Source organism: Marmota flaviventris, chromosome 2, assembly GCF_047511675.1.
Source record: "Marmota flaviventris isolate mMarFla1 chromosome 2, mMarFla1.hap1, whole genome shotgun sequence".
Taxonomy (NCBI): Eukaryota; Metazoa; Chordata; class Mammalia; order Rodentia; family Sciuridae; genus Marmota; species Marmota flaviventris.
Genome location: NC_092499.1, coordinates 91,493,240 through 91,514,926, shown reverse-complemented (window position 1 = coordinate 91,514,926; position 21,687 = coordinate 91,493,240). Strand labels below are relative to the sequence as shown.

At 36.4% G+C, this 21,687-nt stretch overlaps 1 protein-coding gene across 10 annotated transcripts in view; it reads left to right on the top strand.

Moving 5' to 3' along the window:
- Positions 1 to 21,687, top strand: part of Ttbk2 (tau tubulin kinase 2) — a 150,659-nt gene that overhangs the window by 60,960 nt on the left and 68,012 nt on the right. For 2 of the 10 annotated variants that reach the window (XM_071608164.1, XM_071608163.1), the window contains exon 2: positions 7,516 to 7,620. The exons of the other annotated variants lie outside the window; for them this stretch is intronic. The gene's annotated coding sequence lies outside the window, so the exon portion shown is untranslated. The remainder of the gene's footprint in view (positions 1 to 7,515; positions 7,621 to 21,687) is intronic. 10 annotated transcript variants of the gene reach the window in all.

Here is a 21,687-nt window from a genome sequence, read left to right as displayed (position 1 = left end):
GGACGGGGGGAGAGAGGGAGGGAGGGAGAGAATGGTATAGGAACATATTAGAAATAGCTTATGTTAAACATTAGAAAATTTTGGAGTATAGTGGTGTTTAAAAAGTGAAATAATAGCTGGATGCATTGGCACATACCAGTAATCCCAGTGATTCAGGAGGCTAAGGCAAAAGGATCACAAGTTTGAGGCCAGCCTGGGTATCTTAGTGAGACCCTGTCTAAAAAAAAACAAGAAAGGCTTGGGGATATAGTTCAGAGGTAGAACATACCTAAGATCAGTCCCTAGTATCATTCAGCAACAACAACAACAAAAAAGTGAAGTAATAGACTGTAAAATCTCCTCCTCAGGTGACCAGTTTTAGTAATGGATTAAGTTTAATCAGTTTTAATAATGGAAAATGTTGGAGAAAAAGCCCATATTCCCAGTTTATTTTTAAATTAATACACTTCACTTTTTAGAATTGTTTTGATTTTGTAGAAAAATTGAGCAGGAAACAAGAGTTCTTGCATACCCAGTCCCCCATCCACTGTTTCCCTCCTTTTTTTTTTTTTTTTGGTACCAGGGATTGAACTTAGGGACACTTGACCACTGAGCCATATCACCAGCCCTATTTTGTATTTTTTTAAATTTAGAGACAGGGTCTCACTGAGTTGCTCAGCACCTTGCTGTTGCTGAGACTGGCTTTGAACCTCTGATCCTCCTGCCTCAGTCTCCTGAGCCATTGGGATTAGAGGCATGTGCAACTGTTTCCCCTTATTACATTATTATGATCATTATTATGATACATTTGTTATAGTAATGAACCAATATTGATACATTATTATCATCTGAGATTCTCAGTTTACATTAGATGATCCCCCTTTTTGGAGTTTTAGTCCTTTTAAAATAGCATACACACAGTAGTATTAAAAACCTAACAAAACTAAAGGTTATTTCTCAATACCATCTAATATCTAACTAGTGTTTAATTTTCCCCATTCTCTCAAAAATGTTCTTCCCAGGCACTATGATGTCTACCTGTAGTGTCTCAGCTTACTACAGAGGCTAAGGCAGAGAATCTCTCAAACCCAGGAATTCAAGATCATCCTGGGCAATAGTAGCAATAATCCATCTCAAAACAAAAACAAAAACAGGAAACAAACAAAAACACTACAAATAGTTTTTTGGCAATTGACTTGTTCAAATTAGAATTTACATTCAAGGCAGGCAATTATATTTGATTGACATGTCACAGAGTTCCCCCCTTATTTCCTTTTCATTGTGACTTATTTGTTGAAGGAATGACCTCCTTAGCTTGGTAGAAAACTCCAAATTAAGGATTTGGATGATTGCATCCTTGTGGTGCCTTTTTAATATGTCTTTCTGTTTTTCTTTGAACTGCATGCCTGTAATCCCAGTGGCTCTGGAGGCTGATGCAGGAGAATTGCAAGTTCAAAGTCAGCTTTAGCAAAAATGAGGCACTAAACAACTCAGTGAGACTCTGTCTCTAAATAAAATACAAATTAGGGTTGGGCATGTTGACTTAGTGGTTGAGTGCCCCGAGTTCAATCCTGTTTTTACTCTCCCAAGTATCTAAAGACTTAAGGGGATTTATGATGCTGCTTTTGTTTGGCAAGAATACATTATCTAGATTAATTGACATTAGGGGTTATTAAATGATTATTTTCCTGATCCTTTTTATTTATTGTAAAGTTATTAACTAAAATTATTCTACAAAGTAGAACTTTATTCCATCAACTATTTGTTTCCCTTGAAATAAACTTATAAGAAGGGCGGGATAAAGGCTTGGTTTTTCTTTGTTTATTTTCAGACTGATGAGTTGTGTTCTTAAGTGATCACTGAATTTATGTGTTTTGAGGATCATAAAAAACTCATGGATTTGTGTATGTTCTGTTTCAAACCTTTTTAGCCATTTTCCTTTCTGTGTTCAAATTTTTTTATTATTCAAAGCCTATTCAAGTTGGCGTCAGTGTCCTTCTGTAATGCCAGTATTCTTTGATATCATCCTTGTTTCTGCTGAAGCAAAGTGTTTTAGGTTTTTCTTCAACTTTCTCTGTATGATAGTTAGAATGAGGAGCCTTGAATTGAGAATATATATAAGGCCTAGTGGCCTTGTATATGGCTACTAGGGCACTAGTTGCTATTGAGTTAATAAGTGCTGTATTTTGACTTGTTTATTATTCTTTTGTGCAATTTTCAAAATGTTTTGTTATATTATTTTCATGGTATTGGGAATCAAATCCAAGGCCTTATACATGTTAGGCAAGTACTTTAACCACTGAGCTGCATCTTCAACTTCATGTTATTTTATTTTTTAAAATAAATTTGTGTTCTCTTCTAAATTGCAAGTTTCTTAAAGGGCAGGGATTATATATATATATTTAAACTTGACATTTATATCTTCCTCAGTAACAAAATGATAGCACAAAGTAGTTTTATATTTGGTGATAGCATACATTTGTAAATGAATGTGGGAGGATAGTATAACATAGCTCTTCTGTTTCTAGTTATTTTCTTCATAAGCTTCATTGTTGATATTTTTAACTAAGGAAAAGAAATATTGAGGTTCTATAAAAAACTATATAGTCACCTTTGGATGACTAGGGCTCAGACTCTCAAGAGTATGTTATATAGAGATTCAGCTCTACATAGTAATGGAAGACAATCACTTGGATCTTCCAGAAAATAAATTTCTCTTTAAAAATTTGAGGTTTTTACTTTTGCATATAGGTGGGCCTGATGTTTTGGGAATTCAGAATGCTATAAAGTTGCTACTATTTATACTTAGCATATATTTTTATCAAAGGAAGTCTTCTTTTAAAATTTATACATTGTTCATTTACTTCCATTTGTTATACAAATGTGTAAGTAAGTGTAACAAAATATTTTCTACCAATATTCTGTAGATTTGATTTCTAATATATGTGCTCTCTCCATAAAATGTTCAATCTAATGAAGTTTATTGTATTTAAAAATCACTGCTTGGGGCTGGGGTTGTGGCTCAGTGGTAGAGCACTTGCCTTGCACATGTGAGGTACTGGGTCAATTCTCAGCACCACATAAAAATAAATAAATAAATAAAGATCCTGTGTCCATCTACAACCTAAAAAGAAAATCGCTACGTAAGTCAGTGAGTGATTAGAAAGTTGTCAAGCCTTTCTGTCCTGTATTAGCTTCCATATTGTGAATGATCAGCATCATCTCTTGGATTCTCAAAGCACCAACATGAGGAAAACTGAGGTTTTTATGTTTGCACATTTCCTTGGATGTGGAGGTAACTTATTATTAAAGAATTATTTAACTATTTAAAAAAATTCTCTTTACATCCTCCAAAAGCAAGTGAAGATCCTAGTAATATAAGGGAATAACAGATATCACTGTTTGATAACTAAATTTTATTCTTAAGTAAGATAGTTGGGAATTAGTTTGTCATTCCCTATGAAAATCCAGGGGAATACTACATTTTTCTTTATATCCCATAAAGAGGAAAATGATTTTGTTTTGATTTGGGGGACTTTGTTTTTCTCTGCAGTAGTGGTCCTGGATTTTATTTTTGCTTTGTAGGCTGCAGGGCACAAACTGAGAGTTGGAAAGAAGGGTTATTATTAGAGGATACCAACTGTACCTGTTCTGCCTTCCTTGCTTGAGGTCTCCAGCTACTGCTGCCAAGCATGACTACTCCCTTTCCCATCATAAGAATACAAGAAAAATTTCTGGATTGGACCGTTGGTCTATCCAGTTACAGAAGACTGTCTACGAAAGTTACTTCAAAGGGATCTTTTGTTGGGGAGCATTATAGTTGTACTCTGGGAACTGAAAGGTTAGGGATATACCCTGCTTCTCATTAAATCTGTTATGCTTTTGTAAATCTATAATCTGCTTGTTTGTTTCAACCTATGCATTTTTTTCACTTAACTTTTTCTTGCCCTTGTTGATATTTATCATTCCATCAAGTTCATGCCCCCAAATGGCTTTTAATTTAGAACTTTAGTTTTTGTTTAGAGTGTTTTGTTTTGTTTTATCTTTCTTTTTCTTTTGGAGTGCTGGGGATTGAACCCCCCAGACCTTGCATATGCTAGGCCATTGCTTTACCACGGAACCACGTTGCCAGCCCCAGTGTGTTCATTTCAACATTTCTCTTTGAAGATTCAGCATTTTTGCAGGCTTGGGAATTTGTCTATTCTCATTAGGGTTTAGAAAAATGACACATAGGAAATCGAGTAAGTCTAGATTATCTTTTTTTTTTTTTTAAATATTTATTTATTTTTTTAGTTATCGGCAGACACAACATCTTTGTTGGTATGTGGTGCTGAGGATCGAACCCGGGCCGCACACATGCCAGACGAGCGCGCTACCACTTGAGCCACATCCCCAGCCCCCATCTAGATTATCTTAAGGAGCAGAAATCCATTTCCTTGAAATGGAATATAATGTGTGTAGGTGTGTTTTTGCATAACTTAAGAAGCTCTTGAAGAAATTGAAATTAAAAAGGGTCAGAGACACAGGCAATCTTTTACTTTGATTTTTTAATACCTTTTGGTGCATAAGAAATTTAAAAGAATAATACATTCTTTTATAATAAAATGGACTACAAGCGTAATTATAATATCTTCAACATCCACTTTCTTTATCTTTTCTTTGAATTTGTATTATACTTGAAAATAGCAAAATAATTATGTATAATTAAAAGCCATTTGGGGGCATGAACTTTCTTTATAAATAGTTGGTAGTGTGTTATTTGTGGGAAGATCTATAGTAGTGCTTGAGTGCTAACTATATGATAGGAACAGGACTCTTGAATGTTAGGCTCATTCATACTTTATCTTGTTTTTTTTTTTTTTTTTTTGGTTGTTTTACAGTGTTGAATTCAGAGGCACTTTACCACTAAGCTATATCTCCATCCCTTTTATTTTTTACTTTGAGACAGGGTCTCACACAGCTGCCCAAACTGGCCTCAGATTCGTGATCCTCTGGCCATAGCCTCCCAAGTCACTGGGATTATAACATGCACCACTACACCTGTCTTTAGATGTTGAGAGCCACAGCCGAAGGGGCCCCAGCAAACTTCCAGCTGCCAGCAAACTTCCAGCTGCCGGCTGATGATTGGCTCACAGCGGCCCCAGCAACATCTAGCTGATTGGCTCCTCTGCGGTGATGCTCATTGGGCTGTTTCCCTGCCCTTTCAGACCACGGAGCTGCTCATTGGGGGACTTTTTTGGCTCCGCCCACGTGACCCAGCCAATCGGCCTCAAGAGCAGGAGGATTGTGGGAGGTGAAGAGAAGCTTGTGTGGGAGAGAGAGGCTTGTGGAAAGCCGGTGGTGGCAGTTGGGCTCTGAGGGTTTTTCCTGAGGAGCTGTGTGGTTTGGTGTGTGGTTCTAAAAATAAAGTTAGTTTCTTTTGACAAGTGGCTCCTGATTGTGCCCAGCCAGACTGCGGCATTTGGTGGCCCGTACGGGGATCGAACCCGCGACCTTGGCGTTATCAGCACCAAATGCTCTGTCTGCTACTTCTATGTATCTTGTTCAATTCTTTGTTCAGGATGCCAACAACCTGGACCCCAAATGAATACCTCACTGGCATCATCACCAAATGAATGAGCCTAACATTCATAGATTAATTGAAAGTGAAAATAATACTCCATAAAGAGCAAGGTAGACTACACAAGAAAGTGGCTCAGGGACCTCATGTTTGGGCAAGTCTTGACTTATGAACTGAGCTGTGCCTTGTTTCCCTTCCCTGTGGCCTAATTGAAGATCTTGTCCTATTATTGGTTACTTTATTTTCACCTAATTAGAATATAGAATTTATGGCAGGAATTGCTTTGTTAACAGGACTATATAGAACTTGTGGTGGGAGTTGCTGTAGTGATAAGCCCTCCATGGTGGGAGTTGCCATGGTAATGGAACTTATTGCAAATAAAGGCATGATGACTCATCTCCTGGTCTTGTATTCCAGTTGGCATTTTTCTTGTACCCTGCCTCTATCATCTTGATATCCCTAAACTTCTATCTCATTTTCCCCTGGGAAATGTGACCCCAAAATTCTTTTTAGGTGGCTGAGGGACTGGAGGGCTCTTCTTCTCTAGTTATTTCAAGCTAGCCTGGGGGCTGTTGTCTCTCCCTAATTGGGAATCATGAAATTCTCGCCCTGTCTGGTCAAGACAAGACAACAGGGTACTTTGGTTCATTTGTGGGATTAGTTTGAAGCTCTGCCTTAGCACCATCTGGAGTTTGATAGCCTCTCCTGGCTGGCTAGCCAAATGATGCCAGTGAGGTATTCATTTGGGGTCCAGGTTGTTGGCATCCTGAACAAAGAATTGAACAAGATACATAGAAGTAGCAGACAGAGCATAGATTTATTAAAAGTTAAAGTAACACTGCATAAAATAGAGCAGTGGGGGCCAAGTGAGAGAGGCCTCTGTCTTATTTTATATCATATGTGTCTAGTTCCTGTATAAGACCTCCCTTCATTTTTAAACAAACTTTCTTAAGAGCATAAGTGTTCATTGTAAAAAACTTAAACACAACATAAAAATGAAGAGAAAAGTAATGTCTTTTCTCTAAGCCCCTTACTTTTCTTCTTCAAAGCTTACTGCTATTACTAGTTTCTTGTGTTTTTTGCAGGCATGTTCTGTGCATATTATAATCATCTATGTATCTATACATACATAAATCATATATATAAAATAATATATAACATATATGATTACATGTATATGTATACAGTATCCCTCCCTTATCCAACCCCCTACAGACACTCTCTCTCTCTCTCTCTCTCTCTCTCTCTCTCACACACACACACACACACACACACACACACTTACACAGTTCTGCAATTTAATTTGACCCCTTAGATTTAATCAGTATGATTCATTTTCTGCTTACCTTAGTGTTCTGCAACTGGAGTGATCTTTTACACATATTGATCATACTTCCCAATTCTTGCTAAAACAATTCAAGGTCTTCTGTTTCAGGTAAAGTTCACACACCTTAACATAGCATACAAGACATGAACTCCTGCCTAATTTTCCTGCCACTTCTCTTGGAACTGTTGGGCTTACACTTAACATGCTTATCATCCTGAACTTTTTTCAGTTTCTTAAAATTTATAGACTCATCTACAAACTGCTACATTTGTCTCCCACTTTGGATAGCTCTTGCTGTTTTTTCATCTTTCAAAAAATGTGTAATATATAATTCTAGTAATTATAAAGTTATATGTAAAATGGTTCAAAGAAATAAAGCACAATTAAGAACTTCACTTTTTTTTATAAACAGTGTCCAAAAGTTATATACGCTTAAACAATGTGATCCTACTATCTTTCTTTTCCCGATTTTCTCAGTAAGATTAATCCAGGATTATTTATTTTTAAACTTTTAATTTCTTAAAATCAAAGGGTATACAAATGGTTTGATCAGTTCTACAAAGATTGTTATGAACAACAGTAGTCCAGGTTCTGGTTCCAGATAAGATCAAGTAAGCACACTTCACCCTGTCTCTCCCACTGAATGCAGCTATAATACCTGGACAGAATGCTTGGAGTGGCTATTTGAGGACTCTGAAAAGTAAATAGTAGGAGGCAGATTGGGGAAGAAGACCAAAGTACCACTGAACCAGCGGTGAGTTTACTGTTTTTTTTTTTGTTTTTTTTTTTTAAACTTCCAGTATGCCCCAGCCTGAATTTAATGTATCCTGAAACTTGGAAGTGGGCATTAACATGGACAGAAAAAGCACCAGAAGTCCTCCAATTTTGACTTATGGAGAAGGAAAGGGGTTTTCTAATACTCAGAGAAAGTGTGGACATCCCACATCATTTTTTCTTCTTCTTTCTTTCTTTTCTTCATTCTCTTGCATCCAAGCCTCAAGCAATCCTTAGAGATAGATGGCTGCAGTGTCCTCAGTGGGAGCAGGCAGGAACTTAAAAGTCAGAAGGAGGGAATTCTTCCTCTCAGAATGGAGGAGCTGTGGTCTGAAGAGAGTGTGCATATTTCATTGCTTTTCTTCTCCTTCTGCCTTTTTGTTGCTTGGCCCTTTAAGCACAGTCATGGAAAATATGCTGAGATTAAAAAATCCCCAGCTTTCTTATAGAAGGCTAGAAAAGGGAACTGAAAGACTACAGAAGAGGGAGGAGCTTGGGAATCTGACCACTAAAATGGAACACATTCAGTATGACCACAATGATTTTGAAAACTGAAGTGAAATTAGAGAAACAACCCACAGAAGGCTGGTCAGTTCTTGAAGCTCTCAATAGGGTCAATTTCTGTCTAAAACAAAAATATTAACATTCTTGGTGGGACTTAAATAAGACCTAGAGTCTCATAATTTAATATTCAAAATGTCTAGAATGTAATCTGGAATCATTCATCTTAAAAAGAACCAGAAAAATCTGAACTCACATGGAGAAGGAAATAGATGCTAATGCCAGGATCACCCAAATATTAAATTTATTTCAAAAAGCTAAATCAACTGTTAGGACTGTGTTCCAGAAATGAACAGGAAGATAAGAAAGCCTTAGCAAAGAGATAACATATAAAGAAGAACTAAATGGAATTTTTAAAATGAGAAATAAAATAATGGAAATGAAAATCTTAGTGGATGGGAAATATGAAAATAACTGGATATGACAGATGAAAGAAAATATATCAATAGAATTACCTCATTTCAACAACAGGAAAATAATTGGACTTATAAGAATATCAAAAGGTCTAATATTTGTATCATCAGAGACTCAGAACAAGAGGAGAATGAGTGTGGTGCAGTAAAAAATATGAAGAATTAATGGTATTTGTATTGAAAATAAGAAATAAAACTATTCTGTTCGCATATGACATAATTATTTATATAGAAAATCTAAAGGGATTCATAAAAAAAAATCCTAAAAATAAATAATTTAGCAAGTGACACAGGATAGGCCACAAAGAGCAATCATATTTGTGTAAACTAGTAAAGAACAACTGAAAATTGAATTTAAAACACAGTAGCTGCCTCCCCCCATTAAAGTAGTTTGGTATAAATGTAACAAAGTATACGCAGGATCTCTGCTGAAAACTATAAAGCCCTGATTAAAGAAATAAAAGAAGATTTAAATAAATGGAGGGACATACCATATTCATGGATTGGAAAATTCTAGTAAAATGTTTGGTTCTTCCAATGGATGTATACATTTAACACAATAATAATAAAAATTTTAGAAACATTTTTTTCTTGTTATAGAAAAACTGATTCTAAAATTTCTATAGAAAGCAAAGACCTAGAATAACCAAAACGAGTTTAAAAAGAAAATTAATATTGTAAAAAAAAGTCCATAGCAAATTTTAAGTGTTACCACAACAAAAATATAAGTAGCCAAGGTTCAATATTTGCTTGATTGAGCTATTTCACAATCTACACATTTGAAAACTACATGTTTATATAATAAATACATACATTTTTGTCCATTTACAAAGCATATAAGCCCCCAAAAAAGATGAAGAAAAGATACATAATTTAAATGCTTAGTACAAAGCTTTTGTAATCAGAATTGTGCTGTTGACAAAGGAACCACAATATAGATGTCAATGGAATAGAATAGAGATATCAGAAATGGACCTGCACAAATATAGCTAAAGTCACAATGGCAATTCACTGGGAAAAATATAGTCTTTTTAAATAAATGCTTTTGAAGCTATTTGACATCCACATACAAAAGTAATGAACCTCAGCCTTTATACACATTATACAAAAAATAGCTTTAAAGATATATCATACTCTAAATGTGAGATATTGCTGCATGCAGGTGGCCCAACCCTGTAATCCCATTTACTCAGGAGGCTGAGGCAGGAGAATCACATGATTACATGTTCAAAGCCAGTCTGGGCAACTTAGCCAAGACCCTGTCTCAAAAAAAAAAAAAAAAAAAAAAGCTGTGGGTGATGATGGTGGCTGGGAACATAGCTCATTGGGTAGATGAGCACATGATGGTAGTAGAGCACCATTGAGTTCAGTTCCTAGTACCTCAAAACAACAACAAAGAAAACAAGAGAATCTACATGCCCAGTTTTGATTTTTTTTTTTTTTTTTTTTTTAAATAATGCTAGGGACTGAACCCAGGGCCTTGTGCATGTGAGGCAAGCACTCTACCAACTGAGCTATATCCAGAGCCACCTGGTTTTGATCTTGAGGAGAAATTTATTGATGAATTGGACTTCATTAAATTAAAGAGCTTGCTTGTAAAAGACATCATTAAGAGAATGAAAAGGCAGGTTGCATGCAATATGAGGAAAATACTTTCAAATCACAACTGCAAAGACATATTCAGAATATCTAAAGCTGAAAATTTAACAGTAAGGAAATGTAATTTAATTAAAAATACTTAATAGGTTTTGGCAGGTATTTCCAAAAAGGATATAGAGTGAAAATCAGTTCTTAAAGATGTTTAACATAACCAAACATTATGAGAATGCAAAATGAAATACACTACACACTATTAGAACGGCTTAAATTAAGCCTGGTGTTGTGGCATATGCCTATAATCCTAGTGATTTGAGAGACTGAAGCAGGAGGATCAAAAGTGCAAATCGTGCCTTAGCAACTTAAATTTTTTAAAAAGAGTGTTGGGGATATAGCTCAATGGTAAAGTGCCCTGGGTTCTATCCTCAGTACCTTAAAACAAAACAAAACAAAACCAAGTACTGTTGAGGCTGTAGAGCAACTGGGACCCTCACATATTGCTGTTCAGGATGCAAAAGAATATTACACCTCTGGAGCTGGGGTTGTAGCTCAGTTGTTCAGCACTTGCCTAGCAAGTGTGAGGCACTGGGTTCAATCCTCAGCACCACATAAAAATAAATAAATAAAATAAAGATACTATGTTCATCTACAACTAAAAAAAAATATATATATATTTTTAAATGAATGTAACACCTCTGGAAAAGAGTTAGACACATACTTACCATATGTTAAATTTGAACTCTTTGCTGTCTTAATGGTAGCATTCTATTCACAAACTGTTTTGGGTTTTATCTCTGTATTTTAAATAATATGATGAATTATCACTTCCAGGATTAAAAACAAATTGAGGCATTATCTACTAATCCTTCGCAATAGAAGGGATGATTTTGCTCCCCTTTCCCCATACACCTATATAACCTTGCCATCCTTCTCTCTTTGCATTATATGTTTTATTTTGACTCAGTAGGTCTTTACCTTGTTTTGATTGTGTTAATACTGTTTATAGCTGAGCCATGTAATGAACACATTACTTTTTTGTGTATGTGGCAGTACTAGGAATTGAACCAAGGGGTGCTTTACCACGGAGCTATATCCACAGTCCTTTTTATTTTTTATTTTGAGATAGGATCTGACTAAGTTGCCCTGGCTGGCCTCGAACTTGAGATCCTTTGGTTTCAGCCTCCCAAGTAGCTGGGCTTATAGGCATATGGTACCGTGCCTGGTATTACTTTTTTTTTTTTTCTCTCCCCTGATTTGTCTTCCCCAAAGTTAATAATTTTAACAAACTTCTTGGTTTTTCTTTTTTCTTACCACTAAGTCAGTTATGTGCCCCTTTACCCAGATATTTAAATTTTTTCTTACACTGAATTCCCTATATAATCTTTTATCAGGGGGCTGGGGTTATAGCTCAGAGGTAGAGTGCTTGCCTAGCATGTGTGAAGCACAGGGTTTGCTTCTCAGCACCACATACAAATTAAAACAACAACAAAAAAAAAACAAAACAGCAACAACTTTTTATCAGTGACCTCAGATCTATTTTAGATTTTCAGATTGTTCTTTGATGTTAAAATTGTTTGTGAAGTAGTCTGATGATTATTTTAATTCTTAAAAGCAGAACAAGAACACATTAGGGCAGAGAAAGGGGTCTTAAAAGTTTGAGCACATGCTATTTTACCTAGCTGCTTTATTTTTTATTTCCACGTAAGTTCAAACTCGTAATGACTTCTTCAACAAGCATATGTTGTACCCATGTTACCACTAGCAGTGATCATTCTTCAGTGGCTGTCACCTGAATGCAGTTTTATCTTTTATAAAATCCAGTAAATTCTTACTCTGGCATTTGGATGTTTGTTAATGCTATTTGTTTTGTCTTGAAAACCTTTCTTATTTTTGAAAAAAAGTTTCTCTTAAGATGTGCAGATGCTTTGGACTTACTATAATTTCATCAGCATACAGGGATTTCTCCTTGGAACCCTTTAGTCTGCTCCAGTCAGGGCTGGTTGTTCTCTATGTTCACACTTACCATCCTTGGATCATTCCCAACTTCTTCCTAGGTATTCCCTTTGCTTCTTTTTAATGCTGTATGACTTGGTAAATTCCATGTATCGTTTTCATTCTTATTTAGTGACGCACCCCTTTACAGCTTCCTCAATATAGGGTGCATAGAAGTACATTTTTGATATTTTTCTTGTGTGTCTGAAAATGTATTTATCATACCCTGACATTTAAATGAAAAACTGGCTATATATAGGATCCTGGATTAAAAATAATTTCACTTCAGAAGTTAATTTTTAGGCTTTCACTGTTGTGGTTGAGAAAAGTGCAGTTCCATTATGATTCTTGTTACTTTGGCATGTTCTAAGTTCTTTTTCGTCAGTGTTTTGCAATTTCTCTCTGCCTTCTGATATACCTTAATAAGAGTATATTTTCATGTAATGTGCCAGACTTTGTCCTTCATTGAAACTTAAGATCTGAAGGTTTTTCTTGGAAAGTTTTCTTGATTTATTTTGTTGGCAGTTTTCACTTCTCTTGTTTTTTTCTCTCTCTCTTCTCTCTTGGAATAGCTATAATGTGGATATTGGACCTCTTGGAGTGGTCTCCTAATTTAATTTTTTTCTCCTATTTTTACTTGTATTTGTTCTTACCATTTTTGTTGTGATAAATTTATTTTTTAAATAGATACGGTGATTATTCTTTTTCTTTTGACATTCTAACCACAAAAGCCTGGTAGTTTTATTTTATTAAAAGAAATTTTTTTGTTGTCTTTTTGGCACTGAGGATTGAATCCAGGGCTGCTTAACCACTGAGCCCACAACCCCAGCCCTTTTTTATATTTTATATTTATTTATTTATTTTTAATGATTCACAAGGTCACATTTATTAAAATTTCTTCTTCATCCAATAATTAAGTCAGTACCTGCTATATGATGCTGAAGGAAGAAATATATCTGCATGGATCATCTACAATATAAAAATGCCAAAGAGATATACTCAGGAGGGAGGGAGGGAAGGAGAAAGGGATAATATATATATATATATATATATATATATATATATATATATATATATATATATATATATATATATTTTTTTATTTAGAGAAAGGGTCTCACTGAGTTGCTAAGGGCTTTGCTAAATTGCTGAGGCAGGCTTTGAACATGAAATCCTTCTGCCTCAGCCTCCTGAGCCTCTGAGATTATAGGCATGCGCCACCTCACCCTGCAAAAGAAAAAGTTTTGAAATAGCATCTGGCAATTTTACCTAACTGACATTGAACTCCCAGACTCAAGCAATGCTCCACTTCAGCCTCCTGAATGACTGGGACTACAGCACGTACAGCATCAAATAATTGATGCCCCAGGTATGTGCTGCTGTATCCAGTAGCCTTGTAGTTTTAAATTGAAATGATGAAATTCCCTGTTAAATGGACATCTTCATGAGTTTCCTAGACCCCATGGCTGAATTAATTTTCCTAGGCATATGGTTTGAAGCACTGTCTTAGCAGTTAATCAAGCTTTCTAACTTGTTGATTTCTCTGTAGTATTTATACTTTATTCTCGTAACTTTTTTCCCTCCAATACCGGGGATTGAATTTAAGGGTGTTCTACCACTGAACTACAGCCTCAGGCTTTTTAATTTTTCACTTTAAAACAGGGTCTTACTAAGTTACCTAGGCCGTTCTCTCAACTTCCTGAATAGCCAGGATAATAGGTGTGTGCCACTATATCTGGCTAATCTTATATGGTTTTTTAATGTTTATTTTTTAAAACAAATTTGTAAATTCTTTGAATAAGAGTCATACCTTATGGTTTCTTCCCCCCCACCTTTTTTTTTCTTTTTCTTTTTTTGGTACTGGAAATTGAACCCAGGGGCATTTTACCACTGAACTATGTCCCCAGTCCTTTATTTTTTTAAATTTTGAGACAGAATCTTACTAAGTTGCTGAAGCTGGCCTTGAACCTGCAGTCTTCTTCGTGCTTTAGCCTTCCAAATCATTGGAAGTACAGGCATGAGCTACTGTGCCTAGTGTACCTTATGGTTTCTATCTCAGATATAGATATTTATAAGTTGTTATTATTAGGATAGTGTTTGTGTTGTGTGTTGTGTGTTGTGTGTGTGTGTGTGTGTGTGTGTGTGTTTTCTCTGGGGAATAAACCCAGGGCCTTGCACATGCTAGGCAGATACTCTGCCACTGAGCTACCCCCAGCGTAGGATAGTAGTATTTTTTGTTTTGTTTTTGTTTCTTTCAGTGGGGAATGGGTAAATAAATATAGATGGGAGATGGATAAGGAAACTCAGACTGATTTAATTGTGTCATTAGCATTCCAGCATTCTAGTATTGTAGAGGTTATAGTATTTATTTATTTTATTTTTATTTTTGTTTTTACATATTTTTTTTAGTTGTGGATGAACACAGTTCCTTTATTTATTTATTTATTTTTGTGTGGTGCGGAGCATAGAACCCAGTGCCCACAGGTGCTATCGAGTGCTCCACCACTGAGCTACAACCCCAGGCCCACTCATTTTTATTTACCTGGAATTTGTTCTTTAAATCCCAGAGCAATGCTGGTGGTACAGCTCCAGGCTAGCATGTGTGAAGCTCTGGGTTCATGAAATAATTCTCAGCATTCTCATTACTGGGTTTGAGATACTTTTCACTAAATTACTAAACTTTATTACTAAATTTTATTTTATTTCAAAAGGGAAATAATTGATGCCCCTTTCTGATTGTTTTACTTCCCTCTAGCAGCAAGTTATATAAAATTACTTGACTTTTGTCCCGACCGGCAGGACACATCAACGTGGGCAGCGAACCTAGATGGGGAGGAATGAAGGGACAAGAGACACGAAAGGTGACAGCAAGACAGGAGTTCTGATCAAGCTGCAAACTTTTATTGTTCACACAGGGGTATTTATGGGCTGGGAATGGGGGAGCTCTCTTATCAGCAGTTGCTGGATGTCTTCACAAGGTGAGATAACGCAGGATGTTTCAGGAAGACAGATGGCCGCAGGATGTCTCAGGGAGATAGATGGCTGCAGGGTGTCTCCCAGGCAAGATGTCTCCCAGGGGGCTGTTTCTTGTAACTGTCAGGCTATTCTTTGAAGGAGAACTCCCTTCTAGTCCCTGGCAGACTTTTATATAACATTGTTACTAATGTGAATATTTGATAATGTGATATAGACCACCATACCACTATTTACCATAGTTTTGGACTCTTGAATTGGAAGCAAGAGTAATAGTTGACTCTCTAAAATTGTAAGAACAAGGAGATGCATAAATTTATATACATTTGAGTATCTCAGATCTGTTCCTTAAAAAAACATATCAAGCACTTAGGGAGGATTTTATCAATACTTGCTTTAGATGAGTTGTTATGGTTTATAAATGAGGTATCTCCCGAAAACTCATGTATGAGACAATACTAGAACATTCAGAAGTGAAATGATTGGGTTATAAGAGCCTAACCTAATCAGTGTTTTAAGCCACTAACTGATGGGGATTAACTGTGGTAACTGTAAGCAGGTAGGGAGTGGCTAGAGGAGGTGCATCACTGGGGGAGTGCCTTCAGGGTATATATTTTGTCCCTGGTGAGAAACCCTCTCTCTGCCTTCTGATTATCATGTCCTAAACTGCTTTCCTCTGCCACACCCTTCTGCCTTGATGTTCTGCCTTACTTCCATCACAGAGCAGTGCAGCGGGCCATCTGTGGACTGAGACCTCTGAAACTGTGAGCTCCAAAATAAATTTTTCCTCTGCAAACTGTTCATGTCAGGTCTTTTGGTCGCAGCAGTGAAAAAGCTGACTAATACATGAGTGAAGGAATCCTTTTTAATATCACAGTTAAAAATCTGTGTTTAATTGGAAAGGTAGTATCTTGTCTGTAATACCTACATTATGTGTATTAAGTCCTCCGTCGTCGTCGTCGTCGTCGTCGTCGTCGTCTTCTTCTTCTTCTTCTTTTTTTTGACACAATACCTTTATTTTATTTATTTGTATGTGGTGCTGAGGATCGAACCCAGGGCCTTGCTCCTGCTAGGTAAGAGCTTTTACCACTGAGCCACAACCCCAGCCCCAGTTCTTCTTTTTTTGGTTGGAGATATAACATAATTTCTATTTGACAAAGAACTTTATGAGAAGCCATAATTATTCCCCATTGGGTTAGCATGGTCAAGAGCTAAAATATTAAGAGAAAGTCTTAGTTTTGATATTTTGAGTAGTTGGTGAAGACCTTTTTTGTACATTCAGGACTCCTTCTGTCTTGTCTTTTTTTTTTCTTTTTGGTACCTGGGATTGAACCCAGGGTTGCTTAACTATTGAGCCACTTCCCCAGCCCCCTTTTTTGATTTTTTAATTTTGAGACAGGGTCTCAATAAGTTGCATAGGGCCTGCCTATGTTGATGAGGCTGCCTTTGAGCTTGTGATCCTCCTGCCTCAGCCTCTCGGCTGCTGGAATTGCAGGCGTTTGCCCTTGTGCCTGGATCCTTCTGTCTTATAGAGAATTCCTTTACATAAGAAAAATATAATAAAAAAGTTAAAATTGGTGGTTGATATATTTCTGTCCTATATTTTCTTGTGGTCAACAACCTTTGACTTCCAGAGCTCAGTGCTGCTTTGCTCTACTGGTTTTTTCTCTAGTTGTGAGCCAGACTCTATTATTCTTACTTTTCCCCAGGGAACTCTTATTTTAATTGTTTTGTTAGCCTTCATCACTGCCCCCATGTGGGCTATCCTAGGTGACTAGTTTGCTAATATCTGAAAATCTAATTAGTCTTGAATACTAAATGGTTGATACTGCTTCCTACAGGAATATTTAGACTTTAAGAGGTATATTTGATAGGAGATAAGATCTAAGGAAGATTCTAGCTGAAAAAAATAGTGTAATTTAAAAATGAAAGTAGAAGTGTCATATATTTTATGTGTTGGGGAAAGATTATTGGAGATTGAACCCAGAAGTATTATATCTCTGAACTACATGCCCAGCAGCCCTCACCCCTTTTTTTCCATTTTATTTGGAGAAAAGATTCTGCTAAGTTGACTGGGCTGCTCTGTAATCCTCCTGTCTGTGCCTCCCAAGTAACTGAAATTATAGGTATGCACAACTGCACCTGGTCTGATGTGGCGCTTTAGGGGAGGGGGAAGGAGACCTCATCAGAGTGTGTAACTTATGTTGAGAAACTGAGGGAAATGAGGCTTGATAAGTAAAATAGAATGAATTCTTGGATTTTAGGGTAACAATTTTTGTTTTGTTTTCTGAAAGCATTATAAGTATATGGTCTTATAAGACATATTCTTAAGAATACAAATGACATGATGAAAAGAACATTTTAGGGCAAAAATTTGTTGAGTTATGGCTTGGCCTGATCTAATGAAGTGTCAAATTCGATAGAATGGATGGAGGTAGGGAGAGACAAATGCTAGAAGAACCTGGTTAATCGACATTACTTCATTAGAGCACTGTAGGATGTCCAGTAGGATGCACAGAAGTCAGGCAAAGCACAGGACAAGTCATTGGTAAACATTCAGTGTACTCAGGACATCCAGTATAGATATTTGGCCCCATGGTGTAGTTTTGGATCAGTGGAATGAATAAGGGAAAAATAGCTTAGGCCCTTAATGGTTCCGACTTATTGGGTAGTTTACTAATCTTTATTTTCCTTCTCATTTATTAATTTCTTAGGTACCTGGTAAAATTGGGCAACTATATAGTTGCTAGGGGTGTGAATAAGGCATGGTGTTTCTTCACAGGGGCTACAGTCAAGCCAGATTGACATAGAAAGGACGAATAATGACATTGTAGAATAAGTTATAAGAGAAAAACATACGGGGCTGGGGATGTAGCTCATTGGTAAAGCACTTGCTTAGCGTGTATGAGGCCCTGTGTTCAATCCCCAGCACCTCAAAAAAAAAAAAAAAAAAAAAAAAAAAAAAAAAAAGAGATACATAAAATATATAAAAAGGATGAATGAAAGCCAGGTATGGTGGCACACACCTGCAATCTAGCTACTTGGGAGGCTCAGGAGGACTGCAAGTGTTATGGTTTGAATATGTGGTATCTCAAAGGCTCATGTGTGAGACAATGCAAGAACATGCAGAGGTGGGATGATTAGATTATGAGAGTTGTAACCTGATCAATGGATTAATTCACCCATATGGATTAACTGGGTGGTAACTATAGGCAGAATAGGGTATGGCTGGAGGAGGCAGGTGGGGGGAGGCTACCTTTTTGTTGTTTATATTTTGTCACTGGTGAGCAAAGCTCTCTTTGTTCCTGTTGCTATGTCCTGCGCTGCTTTCCTCCACCATGCCCTTCTGCCGTGATACTTTGACTTATCTTTGGTCCAGAGCTATGGAGTAGGCAGATTATGGACTGAACTTCTGAAACTGTGAGCCAAAATAAATTTTTCCTCCTCTGTGTTCTTCTTGTCAGGTCTTTTGGTCAGAGTGATAAAAAAGCTAACTAAAATAGCAAGTTTGAGGCCAGCCTGAGGAATTCAGTGTGTGTGAGTCTGTGTCTCAAAATAAAACAAAAAGGACTGAGGATGTAGCTCAGTCTGCAACATATCCTGGGTTCAAAACTCAGTATCCTCTTCTCCAAAAAATAAAAAATGATGAATATATTAAAAGTTCCATGGGGGAACTGGGTGTGGTGTTACATGCCTATAATTCTAGCACCTTGAGCAGCTAAGGCAGGAGGATCAAAAGTTTAAGGCCAGTCTCTGCAACTTAGTTATACCCTGTCTCAAAATTAAAAAGATAAGGGGCTGGGGTTGTAGTTCAGTGGTAGAATGCTTGCCTAGCATGTAGGAGGCACTGGGTTCGATTTTCGGCACCACATAAAAATAAATGAAGAGGGCTGGGGCTGTGAAAAAGTGCTCAGAGAAAAAGCGTTCACTTATCATGTATGAAGCAATGGGTTTGATCCTCAGCACCACAAAATAAAATAAAAGTATTGTGTCCACCTACAACTAAAAATAAATGTTTAAAAAAATTAAAAAGATAAGCAAATGAAAAGGGCTATAAATGCAGCTCAGATATAGAACACCACTGGGTTCAATTCCCAGTACTGCAAAAAAAAAAAAAAAAAAAAAGTTTCCATAGAAAGGAACAAGAAAGAAACTAGGGAGAAGCTCAGTTGTCAGAACCAAAGAGTTTATTTAGCACAAGACTAGAAGTAGAGATGAATAGATGCTGATATCCAGAATAAAGTGAGTGGTGGATAGAAGTCCATAAATTCCATAAATCTTTTCTGCTGAGCAGAAGGGAGAGAATGAAGTAGGTTTGATTCTTCAGATGAGAATTAAGTGGCACTAGTAATGGACATGAAATGGCACAGAACCATTGAGGATTTTACAGTGTTTGGAGAACATAGAGGCAAAGGATTCCAGTTAGAGCATTTAACTGGAATTATGCTAAGGTAATAAGTTAGAGGAGTGGAGAGAAATTGGACAGGCAAAGGATAAGAACTGGAAATCACAAAAAAGAAACTTTAAATGATCAATAAGTAGATGAAAAGATGCTCAGTCTTACTAGTAATTAAAAAATAAAAATTACAGCAACACATTATTTCATACCCTTAGGTTAGCAAAGATAAAAAAGCCTGACCAATGTGCACATACAACTGTGTCACAATGAATTCTGCCCACTATTGTGTATAATAATGCACCATTTAAAAATGACATTGCCTATTTAACATAGTACTTGAAACACTGGCCAGAGCAATTAGATGAAAGAAATTAAAGGGATACACATAGGAAAAGAAGAACTCAAATTGGCACTATTTGCTGATGATATGATTCGATACCTGGAAGATCCTAAAAGTTCCATCAGAAAACTTCTAGAACTAATAAATGAATTGAGCAAAGTAGCAGGATATAAAATCAACACCCATAAATCAAAGGCATTTCTGTATATCAGTGACAAATCTTCAGAAAGGAAAGCTACTTCATTTTCAATAGCCTCAAAAAAACCAAAAATACTTGGGAATCAACTTAATGAAAGAGGTGAAAAACCTATATAATGAAAATTACAGAACCATAAAGAAAGAAATCAAAGAAGACCTTAGAAGATGGAAAGATCTACCTTGCTCTTGGATAGGCAGAATTAATATTATCAAAATGACCATACTTTCAAAAGCACAATACAGATTTAATGCAATTCTCATCAAAATTCCAATGATATTCCTCATAGAAATAGAAAAAGCAATTATAAAATTCATCTGGAAAAATAAGAGACCCGGAATAGGTAAAACAATCCTTAGCAGGAAGAGTGAAGCAGGTGGCATCACTATACCAGACCTTAAACTATACTACAGAGCAATAGTAACAAAAACAGCATGTTATTGGCACAAAAACAGACTGGTAGACCAGTGGTACAGAATAGAGGACACAGAGACTAACCCACAAAACTGCAGTTATCTTATTTTAGACAAATGCATTGGACAAAAGACAGCCTCTTCAACAAATGGTGCTGGCAAAACTGGATTCTGTCCATGTCCTGTTTGTAGAAGTATGAAGTAGTACAACTTCTTAAAGCAGTTTGTGCCTATCATATGTAATATTGAAGCTAGCAAACATTATTTATTATTCAGTCTGTGCCAGGCATTGTTTTAAGTGTTTTTCAAAAAAATTATTTGATTTAAATGTCTGACTTTTTGAAATGGGGTGTTGCTATGTTCCCTATGTTGTCCAGACTGGACTCAAACACATGGGCTCAAGATATCCTTCTGCTTCAGCATCCCAAGTAAGCTGGAACTACAGATGTGTACTGCTGTGCCTGGCTCTAATTATTTGACTTAATTCTTAGTACAAGCTTTCCCTCATTTTATAGCTGAGAAAATTGAGCTTAAGAGAAATTTAATAATTTGTCTGCAGTCACAAAAGTGGTAAGAAGAGCCAGTATTTTAGCTCAAATCTGACTCATTCCAAAACTAGTGCTCAGAATTGCTGATAACAGGGAGTATGTCTTGAACACTTGACTGTGTGTCAGGCCATATATTTAGTATTAGATTTGTGCATTAGCTGATTTCATCTGTGCATTAAGCCTTGGCAGTAAGTACTGTTGTTACTTCTCAAGTGGCTTGCGTGATTAAGAAATAAACTAACTGATAATTGAATTTATGAGCTTATACACTTTTTCTCCACACAAAACTGAAAGATCCAGAGGTAGGATAAGCTTTAAGCTTAGCTTTACCTGTGATTCTTTTATTTTTCTCTGTGACTATCTCTTCCATATTGGGGACTTTATCCTCATGTTGGTTTCCTGTATGGTTAAGAGATGGTTAAGACTTAAAAGAGAGTTAGATCCTTTCTCTTTAAATATCTCTTTCCATAATTATCATATCAAAAAATTGAATTTTGCTCTTCTCAGAGCTTCCTTGAGACAATCATACTTGTCAGAGAATGGCATACATTGATTGTCTCAAATCTCAAATATCTAGCTATTTTCCTATTACCAAACTTATCTCCACGAAAGAAAA